This window comes from Ranitomeya variabilis, chromosome 8 (genome assembly GCF_051348905.1).
Source record: "Ranitomeya variabilis isolate aRanVar5 chromosome 8, aRanVar5.hap1, whole genome shotgun sequence".
NCBI classification, from domain to species: Eukaryota; Metazoa; Chordata; class Amphibia; order Anura; family Dendrobatidae; genus Ranitomeya; species Ranitomeya variabilis.
The window spans coordinates 37,673,441-37,690,388 of NC_135239.1; the positions used below are offsets into that span (position 1 = coordinate 37,673,441).

The following is a 16,948-nucleotide window of genomic DNA, read 5'->3' on the forward strand; positions in this document are numbered from 1 at the left end:
AGGAGCGTCTGTAGACGCTCTCTCCTCCATCATTGCATTCAACTGTACCGGCGTCTATACGCCGGTATAGTTGAATGCGACGGCGGGGGCGGCGGATTGAGCGGCCCACCACTGGCACCGGCCCTTCTGGCATTTGCCAGAAGTGCCCTATGGCCAGTCCGGCCCTGGCAATAGTATTTTTTGTAATAGTAATTTTTGGGGGGCATGTTTCACTGTGTCATTTTTAGCCGATCGTGTGAACCAAATCTCAAACTGTAAAGAGTTTGGGGTGATGAGGGCAAGCTCCTGCTGGTATGCTGAAAACTGACAAGAAGAACCGCAAGCTTCATCAAATTAATCGAAAAACTGTGCATGCATGTGTGGTTTACAGAGGTATTCAGCCATTTTCTGCATGAATAGAGACATACTTCCATGTGGATCAATGAAACCAATTGTTACAAGTGTCATATTTCATTCTCTTTCAATGCTCGTCCTAACGAGGCTTTAATTAGGAATGTACAACATGCAGGAAAATTCATCAGGATATTTGTTGAGTGATTATTGCCTTTTTCAATAGGACAATTTAATCAACGGGTTGAAGATAATAACATGTTCCGTTCAATCACTGAAATAGCAATAGAGGTCACAGAGGTTGTAACTGTGACCAAGTCCAAGGGGAGTGGAAAATTTATGTCTATCGCTCATCCCAGACCCTCGTTATTCTATGGAAGGAGCTTTCACTGCACCAAAACTAAAATTAGGGATTCATTACCCTATAAAAACAATCAACTCAGACATCTGTTATCCCTCTCATTTGGTAAACTCTACTTATATTTTGCCGAAATGTGATACTGTCAAATATTGCAATCATAGACCAAGGGTAAAACTATACTTTTCCCATTGAAACACACCTTCCAAATTGTAACACATCGCAATATTATCTACTGCAGCAACGCAGGACTGTCAGATAGAAAGGTGTCAAATACTAAGCTGCAACCTTTTCCTATCTAACAACCAGTAAAAAACAAAATGCATGTTTGGGTCAGCCATTAAAATGAAGGGATCCCCATGTAGTCTACCTCTTTCTGTTTGTCTCCCAAGCGTTTGGCTTTAGTAAAGAGCTGTGGGCATGGAGTTCGTATAGATGCACTGCCTCTTGGTGCTAAGATGAAAGCTCCATCAGAAGTTTTCCGTAGATAGATATTTTTCTCGAGAGGCAAACGCTAGCCAAGTACCAATGGTGAGTCGATAGACTAGATCTATACATGGACTTTGGACGAGAAATATTAATATTGCAATGTTACATCACAATTTGAAGGTGGGCTTATTACAACGTACAGCTGCAATGGTTATTCCCTTTGCACCACTCCACAGGCTCCATCTTTCCTTTGGGTAGCTTTACACCAAGTTATCAGCAAATCCAGAAAATAGAGTATTTCCAAGGCACCAAGTCTTATTTGCCATTTATTTATGCTTGAAAAAGTCAGAATGTTGGCCGAAATGTTGTTACGATGATGCACTTGGACATGAAAGGAATTAAAATACATTCTTTGTGCTTTGCAGATACTCTATTTTCTGGATAAAGTGACTGCAGCGTTTCAGGAGCTAAAAAATCCAGATCTGCTCACTTTTTATCAAATCTTACATTGCACGTAAAAAGCAGCCACATGACCAAATCAAACAGATGAGCAATAGCATATTGTAGACAAATCTGAAAAAAATTTTGGTTGTGCGACTTGCTATTAGGCAACCAAATTCGCCATATAGCCTTAGCCACCTGGCCAAACTCCAGATATTTGCAGTGTCAAAATTAGTCATTGGAAATCAAAATGGGATGGTGCAGAGGACAATTTATAGAAAAATTCTTAACCATGGTAAGATTACCCCAATTCCTTTTTCTTCTCTGGGAGCTAATTTTTACACATTTAGAACTACGGTAGACTATTTTTGACATTATACATTGTGAATTTTGAGACGTGTTTAATTTTTCTTGGTAGATCCGATCCATGCTGTCCAAACAACTTTGAGTAGAATTAAATTATATTCTAATTTTACAAAAATTGCCATTCGACAAAATACAGATTTTTTTGCAATTTACCGGATTCTGCAAAATGGTGACCACTTGCGATCATTTTTCTGACCCACGAAGGGCAATCAAGAGGTTAAAAAATATTTAAAAATACCCTACTATTCGCCTTACTTTTCACCTCTCCGGACCCTCCAATACTCACCACCAGTCCTGTCCTCTCCCACATTTTCTGAGTCTGCTGCTCATGTTGGAATCTCCAGGAGGGTTCTGCGAATGCGTGCAGAAGGTCACCGTGCCTTTCGTGACACTGTGGCTCCCTATGTACTTGTAATATCTTCAAAGGGAATTCGTAGTTAAAATTCCGCTGGGATGAATTTCAGGAGATTGTAGTTGATTCACAGTGGTTTTATTCTCAATGCGTTTCAGGGGTCTCGTGCCCCCTTCATCAGGAAATACCTGATGAAGGGGGCATGAGACCCCTGAAACGCGATGAAAATAAAACCACTGTGGTATTTCCTGATGAAGGGGGCATGAGACCACCCCTGAAACGCTTTGAGAATAAAACCACTGTGAATCAACTACAATCTCCTGAAATTCATCCCAGCGGCAGCGCGGAATTTTAACTACGAATTCCCTTTGAAGATATTACTTGCTCTGGATCTCCAGCAGCCGCTTTTTACATGCTCTTATCTCATCCTAACCAGGTGAGCATATTTTGGTATTTATTCTCACCTGTGTAATGTGGATAAGACCCTATTGCGCTTTTTGTCTCCCCATTTATTTGTAATAGTTCCCATGTATTTGCACAGAACCATCCAGTGTGAGTGGGGGAAAATCAGAAAATCCGGTGAGGACTGGACGGGTGGCAGTGGGTAGACGAGGGGCCAGAGAGGTGACCAATGCGTGGAGAAGCCAGCCAGCCAAAATCTCTTAAACTATGATTTCTCTGATGCGTCGAGCATATCTGAGAAAAACATACCTAGCTGCAATCAAACAGCCGGGCTCTGATTCATGATGCTCGTGTTTTGGGCAGCATGAATTTACTGAAAGGTTCCCTTTAAAGCATAGCACTTGCTTCAGGTTACTTTACAGGATAAGCAGTCATGTGTACATGATAAATAACATTATTTTCCTTATTATATGAAATAGCTATCAATTTCATCAGTTTTCCCTTCCACAGGTTCCAACTTTCTGTCGTCTTTGAGCTAGTGAATGGAAACAAGCTGCTTTGAAGTCTACCATACACAGTAATCACAAATTAGAGGAAGTCCTGCCCTCCTATCTCTATTTAACTTATGTTTAGTATAAGCTGCATTGTGAAGGACATTACGCAGTAGTTCTGAGCATTGTACCTGTGAATCCAGCCTCAGACTGAGATAAAACACTTGTTGCTTATTAGTAACACAAAATCTGTGCATCTCTTTACCGACGTGGATTTTAGCTATATTTCAAAATGAATGATGAATTCAAAAAGCAGCAGGAGGGGAAGAAAGGGCTCACAAGTGGAGATAAAAGCATATTTCATCTATAAAAGATTATTTTATTTACTAGTGCTATTCATTTCTGCTAAATTTGTTAAAACCACTTTGACTTTTGGGGCTCTTTCTCCTTACGTAATTGTTAACCCAATTTTCGTGAATACTTTAGAGAAATTTGGTTGGTTTATCTGAACTTAACCTTGCTGTATAAATAAAAATAATTTATGTATATTGTATTTTGCAAAAATGTTCTTCATCATTCCAATTTAGGGGAAAAAAAATCTTAAAATACCAAAGAAATAGAAATTATTTACTTTTTCCCTTGTTTTTATGCTTTGACCGTTCCATGCTTCTTATGTTACAATTAATGGATATTGCTATTGCAAGGGTTAAGGCCGTCAATGCTCAGTGGGATAATGCAAACTATTCACAACTCCAAGGTTGTTTGATTCAGATGTGGAATTTGGTAAATCACAAATCAGGAGGCTGAACGTGAAAACATTTAGAGGCTTTTTTTTTTTTTTGATTCTCGAGCCTCAACAGATTCTTAAATTTTTACAGATTACAATGACAGACGTGAAATTCGGGGGCAAATGAGGTGATGATAATGAACGACGGGAATATATACTCTTATTGATAGAAGTCAAGGTGCATCCATCAAATCTGCCCCCGATACACAATTACGGATGGTCCAATAAAAAGATATAATACCGCAGCTGTCTACAAAGCGTATTGAAAAGGAGAAGAATTAACTATTGGTAGACACATAGCCAATACTGAAGTCACTGAATTACTAGATTTCATTAGACACCAATGTCTGTAAGGCTATTTATAAGAAAGAAGACTCTAATTGAATGCAAAGTCTACAGGAACAGAAGGTCTCTCTATCAGACAAGTGCCAAGATTACAAAATGTTTTCTATAGGCCCCAGTGAAAATCCCAGCTGTAGGCACGAGTGCCGTGGGTGAAGCTGGGCTATTAATACGATGGCACATGTGTACGGACTATTTTTAGCCTTGAAATTACAAGAATGGATGCATTGTGCTTCCAGATTCTAGAAACCACCACTATGTAGAGGAAGATAAAAACGCTAGAAAAAGTCCTAATTAAAATTTTGCTAAAATAAGAAGACAAAATATCAAATTTTCGTTGGAATTAAAGACATTACTACATTGTATTTTACATTGCATAATAGTACTGCAAAAATGTATGACTAGGTTTAATGAGGTTTTCCTGGACATTAATATTAATGACCTTCTGATTTGTTATTGAATTCTAATCAAATTTTACAAAAATCTGTTTTCGACAATATAAGGATTTTTTGGCAGTTAACTTCTGCGTGGATTAAGCAAAACAGTGGATGCTGGTGGCTATTTTTGTGACACATAAATTGCCATCAAAAGGTTAAAATATAATATATATCCTTATTCTCATCTTGCCGCCCACCTGTCTGGCCCCCCGATACTCGCGCCACCAGTCCGGTCCTCACTGCATCTTCTGATCCTGCCACTCATGCTGGAATCCCCAGGAGTGTTCAAAGAAGCTCATGGTGCACTTCATGACCTCATGACACTGTGACTTCCCATGCGTCTGCACAAAACCCTCCCATGTCGGCTGGAAATCTGGACTCGGCATGAGCGGTTGGGGATCCGAAGATGCAACAAGGAAAGGACTGGTGGCAGTGATATATGATGGGCTCGAGAGGTGAGCGGTGAGGTGAGTAGAAGGATTCTGTTTATTAACCTTTTGATGGCCCTTTAGGGGTCAGAAAAATGTCAGTCATTGTTCACCATTTATATATATATATATATATATATATATATATATATATATATATATATATATATATATTTTATATATATATATATATATATATATATATATATATATACGTACTGTATGTATTACATATTACATTTATTATCCCTTCAGACCCCATAATAAGGAACGTTAAATTAGCAGGGAATAACTTGTCTAAAAATTGTATTTCCAAGAAAAAATATGAAAATTTTGCCTGATCTACTCTTCTCTAGTTTTCAATAATATCCATCTCCCGACCCTTCAGCAACCACTCCAAAATCGGCACAGCTTCAAACATAATTTTACCCAATTGTGGCCACTAAAGGACCTACAACAGGGCTGTGCCAGTTGCAGTGTCCCTCGTGTCCTAATATGGTGCAAATCAAAACTGTCGAGGATGGGCTAAATAAAAAAACTCAATTATATTTGAATCTCCTTGGATGTCCCTATACCTTTCCAACCTTTATTCCCTCTCCGGTCCATTGGTTTATACTCTTCTTCCATATTCTAACTACACAGTGACGCTGACTGGGTCTTATGCGGTCATGTGGGGCGTGATGCACATTATTAGCGTCAATTATGTGCTTTGCGTCTCATGTGACTGTGTGGGGCTTAGTCAATTGCGGCATCAGAAGACCGAGAATAAGAAGTAGGCCAAAGGGAAGTGATCGGAGGAAAGAACATTGACTGGTGGAGATGTCGGAGGAGAGGTAAGGATAATAGTTTGAGTCTTTTAACCCCTTCCTAACTCTTAGATTTTAGCAAAATGGCAGCTGGTTGGTCACTATTTTGAAGGATTTGCATAAATTGAATCCCCAAAAATTCAAGACTTCATAGACCCCAAATTTTGGGGGAAGTTTGTAGGGAAACATCCCCAAGGTTTCAGCAGTTGAATGCCAACAGGTCTTTTCTCCTCGACCCTCGCTGGATAGCAGCAAGTAATTGTTTGACGCTTCAACAAATTTTTGGTGCTCAAACATCTCCTGGGAATAACATTTGGCAGGGGGTCTACCCTAATGAAAGATTCCAAATGATACACATATTAAGCCTGCCATACACATAAGACTTGTCCTCAGATCTTGCCAGTATCTACAGGACCCATAAAATATCAACGAGGTCTCCTGTTGCTGAAACAAATATGTTGGATGATAACATAAAATAGGAGGTACATAAAAAAAAACATTCTATACTCCTTTCCTTTCTACTTGGAGTATGTGGAGGGCATATGAGATAATTGGGGAGTTGTGTGACCCTGGTTGGTGGAGTCACTTGGATAATTGGTTCTTTTGTATGTAGTTTAACCCCAACTTTAAAGTAGGTCAACACCCTGGATCTTAAGAACATATTTATACTTGGGTATAAGTGGATTGATATTAGGATAATTGCATTGTATTGGTTGATGGGACATGTATTGGAACTGAAATCCCTTAGAAATTAGAAATATGCATCTTCATTATCATGGGCTATTATAAATCTGAACTTTTAACCATTGCTCTGGTGTCAAAGGTCAGATAACACTGAGTAGAATGACTCCTTGAAAAATCCACGGTGGCGAAACGTACGTTGGAGCTGGAGTCCAGGGGTACTACGGATCATCTTTACACTTGTATTAATGTTTGTTCAGAGACTTTTTCTTGCACTTTATTTGGTCTTTTTCAGACCGCTTATGATACATGTACATACCTACAGGTTTGTCTCTTTGGGGATTATTATCCAGTATGCTTATTTGATCTGTACCCTATATGATGTTTTTATGTACTGTTATATTCATTGTGGTCTATTTTGTCAGTTTCTCCATTTTTTAATTTTAAAATATATTTAATAAACTATTTAAACAGTGGTTTTTGATACCTTGGTCTAATGTCCACTTTTGGGAGGTTTTGATATAGTTGTGGGACATTATGTAATAGTGTGAGTTTCTCTCACTGAGTTGTGTATTGGATTGATATTAGGATAACTGCATTGTATTGGTTGATGGGACATGTATTGGAACTGAAATCCCTTAGAAATTAGAAATATGCATTTTCATTATCATGGGCTATTATAAATCTGAACTTTTAACCATTGCTCTGGTGTCAAAGGTCAGATAACAAAATTTGAGAATCTTCAATTCTACTCAGTAAGTATAACTCTCCCTAATGAAAAAAATGAAATCTCATTTTTGCCTTCGGACGATAATGCTCCCATTTTAAGCTGAGGTCAAAGAGGATTTACTTCAAGATATTGACTGAAATGCCGACATATAAATTATCTCCATAAATAGAATATAATATGTAACCTGTATCATGTGGCCATAAATCTTCTCCCAACTACATAGAAAAGGGGAAACTCTGTCATATTCTATATGGGAGAATTTATAAATTACAGTTTAATATTATACATTTATAGTCTTAATATTGGAAAATATGGGAGCAATCCTGATAATATTGTGTCAGGGAAATGTGACTGCATGGATAGAGCTTCATCTTCATGAAAGGGAATGTATCACCGATATATTCTAATTAAAGGAGTTATTCAGCTTATCATTTTTTTTTAAAAAAAGCTGCTGTTGCAAAATAATGGGGGAATGGAAAGTGTAACTGTTGTTTCAGGAGAACTTGCAGTGGAATGTCTGTGTCTACCTCCTTCCTAGAATGTCTGTGTGTTCCTCTAACTCCTCCCTAGAATGTCTGTGTCTGCCTCTAGCTCCTCCCTTGAATGTCTGTCTCTGCCTCTAGCTCTTCCATAGAATGTCTGTCTCTGCCTATAGCTCCTCCCCAGAATGTCTGTGTCTGCCTCTAGTGCGTCACTAGAATGTCTGTGTCTGCCTCTAGCTCATCCATAGAATGTCTGTCTGCCTCTAGTACCTCCCTAGAATGTCTGTGTCTGCCTCTAGCTCCTCCCCAGAATGTCTGTGTCTGCCTCTAGCTCATCCCTAGAATGTCTGTGTCTGCCTCTAGCTCCTCCCTAGAATGTCTGTGTCTGCCTCTAGCTCCTCCCTAGAATGTCTGCGTGTTCCTGTAGCTCGTCACTAGAATGTCTTTGTCTGCCTCTAGCTCATCCACAGAATGTCTGTGTCTGCCTCTAGCACCTCCCTAGAATGTCTGTCTGCCTCTAGCTCCTCCTTAGAATGTTTGTGTCTGTCTCTAGCTCCTCCCTAGAATGTCTGTGTCTGCCTCTAGCTCCTCCTTAGAATGTTTGTGTCTGTCTCTAGCTCCTCCCTAGAATGTCTGCGTGTTCCTGTAGCTCGTCACTAGAATGTCTTTGTCTGCCTCTAGCTCCTCCCTAGAATGTCTGTGCCTGCCTCTAGCTCCTCCCTAGCATGTCTGTGTCTGTCTCTAGTTCCTTGTAACACCCCAGGTAACCGGTTGTTACAGTGATATTGCCTTTCTCATGGGGAGGGTGATGCCATGCTTGGAAGTGAGGAGGATCCCTTTAACAGGGAACCAGTACATGCAACACTGTTCTGACTCCAGGCCAGAAGGGGAAGCTCAAGGCCCAGATTCAGGGGAACTGCCCTATATATTCTGGCTGGAGGAGGAGTTAGTTGGTCAGTCTATCAGAGGGGCAGAGGAGAGCGGAAGCAGACAGATTCTTAGAGAGGAAAGCTGGGGCCGTGCAGACGAGTGGTTCTGCAGGTCCTGGAAGGAGAGAGAAACAGAGCAGTCTGTAGGAGACTGAAAGGGGAAGAGAGGCACAGGAGAAGTAAAGAGCTAGAGAGAAGCTGCGACTGAGCTTCCTCCACGCTGAAGCGCAGAATACCGGTAGCCAGAAGACCAAGGTTGTGGGGGTATCTCTATGCCCTACAGTAGAAACCGGTGGACAGGAGATTGCAGGTCGCCTGCCCACCTTTAACACCCGAAGGCACAGCTGCAAATAGAGCCCAGAGTCATCCTGAGAGACTCTTGTAAAAAGGCTTGCTCTGCCTGCCATGCGGGTAGTGTCCTACTAAAAGGGACAGAGAGAAAGTGAGGACCTTGTGTGAGGCCTAAGGCAGCAAGGGACTACAACACAGAACAGAGAAGAAGGCTTCCAACCCCACCTGGCTAGGGGGAATTCCTGAATCGCTTCCAAGCCGGTCGGACCACACCAGCACCTGTCTGTGATCCGTACCCTGGACTGTGGCTGCTTTACACCAGTAAAAAGGTAAAGAGACTGCAAAAACACCATCTTTATCTACTACAGTGGGATCCATGGGGACCCAGCTTCACCTGTGGGAAGCTATACCATCCCTGCTGCCATAACATCACCCCAGTGAACCCCTTTAAGCAGCATCGGTCATCCCTGACCGAATGCCACAAGTGGCGTCACGAACACTCTTCATTCATATAACCCTTTTAAAGACCTTCCCTTTTACTTGGACGCCCAGGGCCACAGACCGGGTTGCTGCCACCATGACCACCCCTTTAATGACCACTGGACCCGGCCCGAGTACCCCAGGGCCCTAGCGGGGCGCTCCATCCTCCCTAGAATGTCTGTGTATTCCTCTAGCTCCTCCCTAGAATGTCTGTCTGCCTCTAGCTCCTCCCTAGAATGTCTGTGTGTTCCTCTAGCTCCTCCCTAGAATGTCTGTGCAAGCCTCTAGCTCCTCCCTAGAATGTTCAGCTGTCAGCTGCAGCCACTAATTGGTTATCGCCATCTACCATCTAAGCAAAGACCATGAGCAGTAGAGGAGGGTCAGCGCTGGATGGAGGAGTGCTGTTACTTTTATTATTTTAGAAAAATGGCAGCTGTTATTCCCTAAACTGCTGTTAAAGGGAATCTATCACCAGGTTCTGCATACAGTAGGCACCGACCATGACTCCAGTGATGTGTCACTTCCTGGCTGCTTGCATTAATTTTGATAAAATCACTTTTAACAGCAGAGATTATCACTAAAGGACTAGTAAACCTCCTGTCATGTAGTCCTCTAAATTTATGAGCTCTGTCTAACAGCGCCACCACCACTGATTGGCTACTTTATGCCTATGCACAGTGTACATGCAAAGCAGCCAATCAGTGGTGTGGATGGGGTTTTACAGAGCTCAGCATTCGGAGAACTGCTAGATCTACAGCAGAGACCATAATGATATTATCAAAATTCCAGCAAGTAGCCCAGTAAGTGACACATTGCTGGAATCAGGGTCTCTGTCCCCATAGTATACTGCTGTTAGATTAGGTAGCAAAAAAAAACTGGTGATAGATGCCCTTTAACAGAATTTACGCTTTGCAGCAGTCACATGGACCCCAGAATTCGTTGTCATTTATGGACATTCAGCCACTGTTCTGCTCTGAAAAAATAATGTATTCCTCCATATCAAGTGATGAACTAAGGAGTTATGAAAAACTGTATTTTCTGCACATACAGTGCTTTAAAATCCTAGCGCTCATTGCTGAGGATTGGTGACGGTGTCAGAATAATCTTACAAACTATGCAATACCTAATGATGATATAAAAAAAGCTGTAATATAAATGACCGAACTAAAACATTAGGAAAAAAAAGAAGCAGCACAAAACTCCTATAAAGAATAGAGCAGGCGGCGAGTATAGATCAGAGCTTTCCTTTGCATAAAGATCTCATTCGTTTGCCTCCAGTGCTGGAAATCTAAACAGGGGGATTATTTATATGTCTTGAGAACGCCTAATAAAGATGTAAATCATTTGTAAAGGAGGCCGTGAGCAAAATAAAGAAAATGAGAGACGAGTCAGCAAATCCACCTCCACGGGTGCGACGGCGAATTGCATAGTTTGGGCTTGGATGAATGCAGCTATTGAAAATTATGCAGAAAAGAGGTGTTAATGCAAAGAGGTAATAATGGAGTCACCAGCGGAGTGCAGTATCTGTGCAGTGTCTAAGTGACTATTTTGCAAATAAAAATATACATACTGGCGTCATAAATTGACAATATGGTTATACGTGTGTTCGATGATGGATGACACAATTCCCATCTACTGATGCTTCTATCAGAACCATAACATACAATGGTGACCAAATGCTTTATAAAGTGACTAGTCTGAACATCCCAATCACCTGCGTGATCGGAGAAGGGTATTATTTTGCTCAACCTTCCTATACATGTTTGAATTATGTACAGTATATAAAACAAGCCTTAGAAATCTTAGAATCCTACAATGTTAGAGTTGGATGAGACCTCCGGGGTCATCGCATCCAACCCCCTGCTCAATGCAGGACTCACCAAACCATCTCAGATAGATGTCTGTCCAACCTCTGTTTGAAGACTTCCATTGAAGGAGAACTCACCACCTCTCATTTTACTAAAGAAGTCTCCATTCACACCTTTCCTTTATAAAAATTTATAGAGTTATTCCGAAATGATCATCATCAGTTGTCAACAGAATAGGAGATAACTTTACGGTCAATTGTGGTCTAACCGCTGGAACCCGCAGCTCTGGAAAACGCTGAACTCTGCTAACTGTGGCAGTCCCACAGAGAATGTATAGAGGTGGTGTGTATGTGCGGCCTCCACTCCATTCCAAAGTTGTTTTTCAGAGCACTGTTCTCAGGAGGATCTTTTCTGTCCATAGGTGGAGCATTTCAGTGTATGGAATAGCTCTGTAAAAGGAATCTGTCAGCAGGTTTTTTCCATGGAATCTGATAGCAGCATAATATAGAGACATCTAGAGTATATTTCTCCATCTTCACCATTGTGTCAGTCCTTGGAAATCAGACTGCACTCAGATGTCATCTAAATGCAGTCTAATGTTTTCCACCAACTCATTGACTTGCGATTCAAAATTCAGGTCAAACTAGGTCATACTGTGATTTATTTTTTTTTGTCGGATCGGCTCTGCTTGAGGAAAAAAAATCACACATGTACACGGCCATTTAAAATAACATTGGTCCAAATGTGATCCGATGTTTTGTCGGATCGCTGTTGTGAATTTGGATTCTGGGCTCCCCCGGTGGACACTGGTGGAATTGAACTGGTGTTTTCATCTTCTCTGTTCACCTGTTCCCATCAAGATGTGGGAGTCGCTATATAACCTTGCTGCTCTGTTAGTTGCTTGCCGGTCAACAATGTTATCAGAAGCCTCTCTGTGCTTGTTCCTGCTCCTAGACAACTACTAGATAAGTTGGACTCTTGTCCATGTTTGTTTTTGCATTTTTGTTCCAGTTCACAGCTGTAGTTTCGTTACTGTGTCTGGAAAGCTCTTGTGAACAGGAATTGCCACTCTGGTGTTATGAGTTAATGCCAGAGTTTTAAAGTAATTTCTGGATGGTGTTTTGATAGGGTTTTCAGCTGACCATGAAAGTGTCCTTTCTGTCTTCTGCTATGTAGTAAGTGGACCTCAAATTTGCTAAACCTATTTTCATACTACGTTTGTTATTTCATCTTAATTCACCGCCAATACATGTGGGGGGCCTCTGTCTCCTTTCGGGGTATTTCTCTAGAGGTGAGCTAGGACTGATTTTTTCCTCTGCTAGCATTATTTAGTCCTCCGGCTGGTGCTGGGCATCTAGAATCAACGTAGGCATGCTACCCGGCCACTGCTAGTTGTGCGTTAGGTTTAGTTCATGGTCAGCTCAGTTCCCATCTTCCAAGAGCTAGTTCCTATATATGCTTATGCTATGTTCTCTTGCCATTGAGATCATGACAGTTTGACCGGCCCCCTAAAGGGTTAAAATCCTTGGCTGAGAAAGGAGAGAAATAAGTAGTCTGCTGAAATTTTTTTTTTTTTTTTTCTCTCCTAATCTTTGAATGGCTCTGTGTCCACCTGTTTGTAATGGATCTTCAGAGTGTAACTGCAGGTTTGAATAATCTCGCCACGAAGGTACAAAATTTGCAAGATTTTGTTTGTCATGCACCTGTATCTGAGCCGAGAATTCCTTTGCCGGAATTTTTCTCGGGGAATAGATCTGGGTTTCAGAATTTTCGAAATAATTGCAAATTATTTTTGTCCCTGAAATCTCGCTCTGCCGGAGACCCTGCACAGCAGGTCAGGATTGTGATTTCCTTGCTCCGGGGCGACCCTCAAGACTGGGCTTTTTCATTGACACCAGGGGATCCTGCGTTGCTCAATGTGGATGCGTTTTTTCTGGCCTTGGGGTTGCTTTATGACGAACCTCATTTGGAGCTTCAGGCAGAAAAAACTTTGATGTCCCTATCTCAGGGGCAAGATGAAGCGGAAATTTACTGCCAAAGATTCCGTAAATGGTCTGTGCTTACTCAGTGGAATGAGTGCGCCCTGGCGGCGACTTTCAGAGAGGGTCTCTCTGATGCCATTAAGGATGTTATGGTGGGGTTCCCTGTGCCTGCGGGTCTGAATGAGTCCATGACAATGGCTATTCAGATCGATAGGCGTTTGCGGGAGCGCAAACCAGTGCACCATCTGGCGGTGTCCACTGAGAAGTCGCCAGAGAGTATGCAGTGTGATAGAATTCTGTCCCGAAGCGAGCGGCAGAATTTTAGACGGAAAAATGGGTTGTGTTTCTATTGTGGTGATTCTACTCATGTTATATCAGCATGCTCTAAGCGCACTAAAAAGCTTGATAAATCTGTTTCCATTTGCACCTTACCATCTAAGTTTATTCTATCTGTGACCCTGATTTGCTCTTTGTCATCTATTACCACGGACGCCTATGTCGACTCTGGCGCCGCTTTGAGTCTTATGGATTGGTCCTTTGCCAAACGCTGTGGGTATGATTTAGAGCCTTTGGAGACTCTTATTCCTCTGAAGGGGATTGACTCCACCCCATTGGCTAATAATAAACCACAATACTGGACACAAGTAACTATGCGTATTAATCCGGATCACCAGGAGATTATTCGCTTTCTGGTGCTGTATAATCTACATGATGATTTGGTGCTAGGATTGCCTTGGCTGCAATCTCACAACCCAGTCCTCGACTGGAGAGCTATGTCTGTGTTGAGCTGGGGATGTAAGGGGGCTCATGGGGATGTACCTGTGGTTTCCATTTCATCATCTATTCCCTCTGAAATTCCTGAGTTCCTGTCTGACTATCGTGACGTCTTTGAAGAATCCAAGCTTGGTTCATTACCTCCGCACCGAGAGTGCGATTGTGCCATAGATTTAATCCCGGGTAGTAAATACCCAAAGGGTCGTTTATTTAATCTGTCTGTGCCTGAACATGCTGCTATGCGAGAATATATAAAGGAGTCCTTGGAAAAGGGACATATTCGTCCATCGTCATCTCCCTTAGGAGCCGTTTTTTTCTTTGTGTCAAAAAAAGACGGCTCTTTGAGACCATGTATCGATTATCGGCTTTTGAATAAAATCACTGTAAAATATCAATACCCATTGCCGTTGCTGACTGATTTGTTTGCTCGCATAAAGGGGGCCAAGTGGTTCTCTAAGATTGACCTTCGTGGGGCGTATAATTTGGTGCGAATCAGGCAGGGGGATGAGTGGAAAACCGCATTTAATACGCCCGAGGGCCACTTTGAGTATTTAGTGATGCCTTTTGGTCTTTCAAATGCTCCGTCAGTTTTCCAGTCCTTTATGCATGATATTTTTCGCGATTACTTGGATAAATTTATGATTGTGTATCTGGATGATATTCTGATTTTTTCGGATGACTGGGACTCTCATGTCCAGCAAGTCAGGAGGGTTTTCCAGGTTTTGCGGTCTAATTCTTTGTGTGTGAAGGGTTCTAAGTGTGTTTTTGGGGTACAGAGGATTTCCTTTTTGGGATATATTTTTTCTCCCTCTTCCATTGAAATGGATCCTGTCAAGGTTCAAGCTATTTGTGATTGGACGCAGCCCTCTTCTCTTAAGAATCTTCAGAAATTTTTGGGCTTTGCTAACTTTTATCGTCGATTTATTGCTGGTTTTTCGGATATTGCTAAGCCATTGACCGATTTGACTAAGAAGGGTGCTGATGTTGCTGATTGGTCCCCTGACGCTGTGGAGGCCTTTCGGGAGCTTAAGCGCCGTTTTTCCTCTGCCCCTGTGTTGCGTCAGCCTGATGTTGCTCTACCTTTTCAGGTTGAGGTCGACGCTTCTGAGATCGGAGCTGGGGCAGTGTTGTCGCAGAAAAGTTCTGACTGCTCCGTGATGAGGCCTTGTGCCTTCTTTTCCCGTAAATTTTCGCCCGCTGAGCGGAATTATGATGTTGGGAATCGGGAGCTTTTGGCCATGAAGTGGGCTTTTGAGGAGTGGCGCCATTGGCTTGAGGGGGCCAGACATCAGGTGGTGGTATTGACTGACCACAAAAACTTGATTTATCTTGAGACCGCCAGGCGCCTGAATCCTAGACAGGCGCGCTGGTCATTATTTTTCTCTCGGTTTAATTTTGTGGTGTCATACCTACCGGGTTCTAAGAATGTTAAGGCGGATGCCCTTTCTAGGAGTTTTGAGCCTGACTCGCCTGGTAACTCTGAGCCCACAGGTATCCTTAAGGATGGAGTGGTATTGTCAGCCGTTTCTCCAGACCTGCGGCGGGCCTTGCAGGAGTTTCAGGCAGATAGACCTGATCGTTGCCCACCTGATAAACTGTTTGTTCCTGATGATTGGACCAGTAGAGTCATCTCTGAGGTTCATTCTTCTGCGTTGGCAGGTCATCCTGGCATTTTTGGTACCAGGGATTTGGTGGCAAGGTCCTTCTGGTGGCCTTCCCTGTCACGAGATGTGCGAGGCTTTGTGCAGTCTTGTGACGTTTGTGCTCGGGCCAAGCCTTGTTGCTCTCGGGCTAGTGGATTATTGTTGCCCTTGCCTATTCCTAAGAGGCCTTGGACGCACATCTCGATGGATTTTATTTCAGATCTGCCTGTTTCTCAGAAGATGTCTGTCATCTGGGTGGTGTGTGACCGTTTCTCTAAGATGGTCCATTTGGTTCCTCTGCCCAAGTTGCCTTCTTCTTCCGAGTTGGTTCCTCTGTTTTTTCAAAATGTTGTTCGTTTGCATGGTATTCCTGAGAATATCATTTCTGACAGAGGGACCCAATTCGTGTCTAGATTTTGGCGGGCATTCTGTGCTAGGATGGGCATAGATTTATCTTTTTCGTCCGCTTTCCATCCTCAGACGAATGGCCAGACCGAGCGGACTAATCAGACCCTGGAGACATATCTGAGGTGTTTTGTGTCTGCTGACCAGGATGATTGGGTTGCTTTTTTGCCATTGGCAGAGTTCGCTCTCAATAATCGGGCTAGCTCTGCCACTTTGGTGTCCCCGTTTTTCTGTAATTCGGGGTTTCATCCTCGATTTTCCTCTGGTCAGGTGGAATCTTCGGATTGTCCTGGAGTGGATGCTGTGGTGGAGAGATTGCATCAGATCTGGGGGCAGGTGGTGGACAATTTGAGGTTGTCCCAGGAGAAGACTCAGCTTTTTGCCAACCGCCACCGTCATGTTGGTCCTCGGCTTTGTGTTGGGGATTTGGTGTGGTTGTCTTCTCGTTTTGTCCCTATGAGGGTCTCTTCTCCTAAGTTTAAGCCTCGGTTCATCGGCCCGTATAAGATATTGGAGATTCTTAACCCTGTTTCCTTCCGTTTGGACCTCCCTGCATCCTTTTCTATTCATAACGTTTTTCATCGGTCATTATTGCGCAGGTATGAGGTACCGGTTGTACCTTCCGTTGAGCCTCCTGCTCCGGTGTTGGTTGAGGGTGAGTTGGAGTACGTTGTGGAGAAAATCTTAGACTCTCGTGTTTCCAGACGGAGACTCCAGTATCTGGTCAAGTGGAAGGGATACGGCCAGGAGGATAATTCTTGGGTTAATGCATCT

The 16,948-nt window shown here is 42.5% G+C and overlaps 1 protein-coding gene and 1 long non-coding RNA gene across 3 annotated transcripts in view; one reads left to right on the forward strand and one right to left on the reverse strand.

The window, feature by feature from the left end:
• LOC143788640 (uncharacterized) overlaps positions 1–3,280 on the forward strand; it is a 183,139-nt gene extending 179,859 nt beyond the window's left edge. Inside the window, exon 3 of the long non-coding RNA XR_013218691.1 lies at positions 3,189–3,280. This is a non-coding gene — a long non-coding RNA (uncharacterized LOC143788640). The remainder of the gene's footprint in view (positions 1–3,188) is intronic.
• Positions 1–16,948, reverse strand: part of TNR (tenascin R) — a 492,944-nt gene that overhangs the window by 429,301 nt on the left and 46,695 nt on the right. The gene's annotated exons all lie outside the window — the stretch shown is intronic.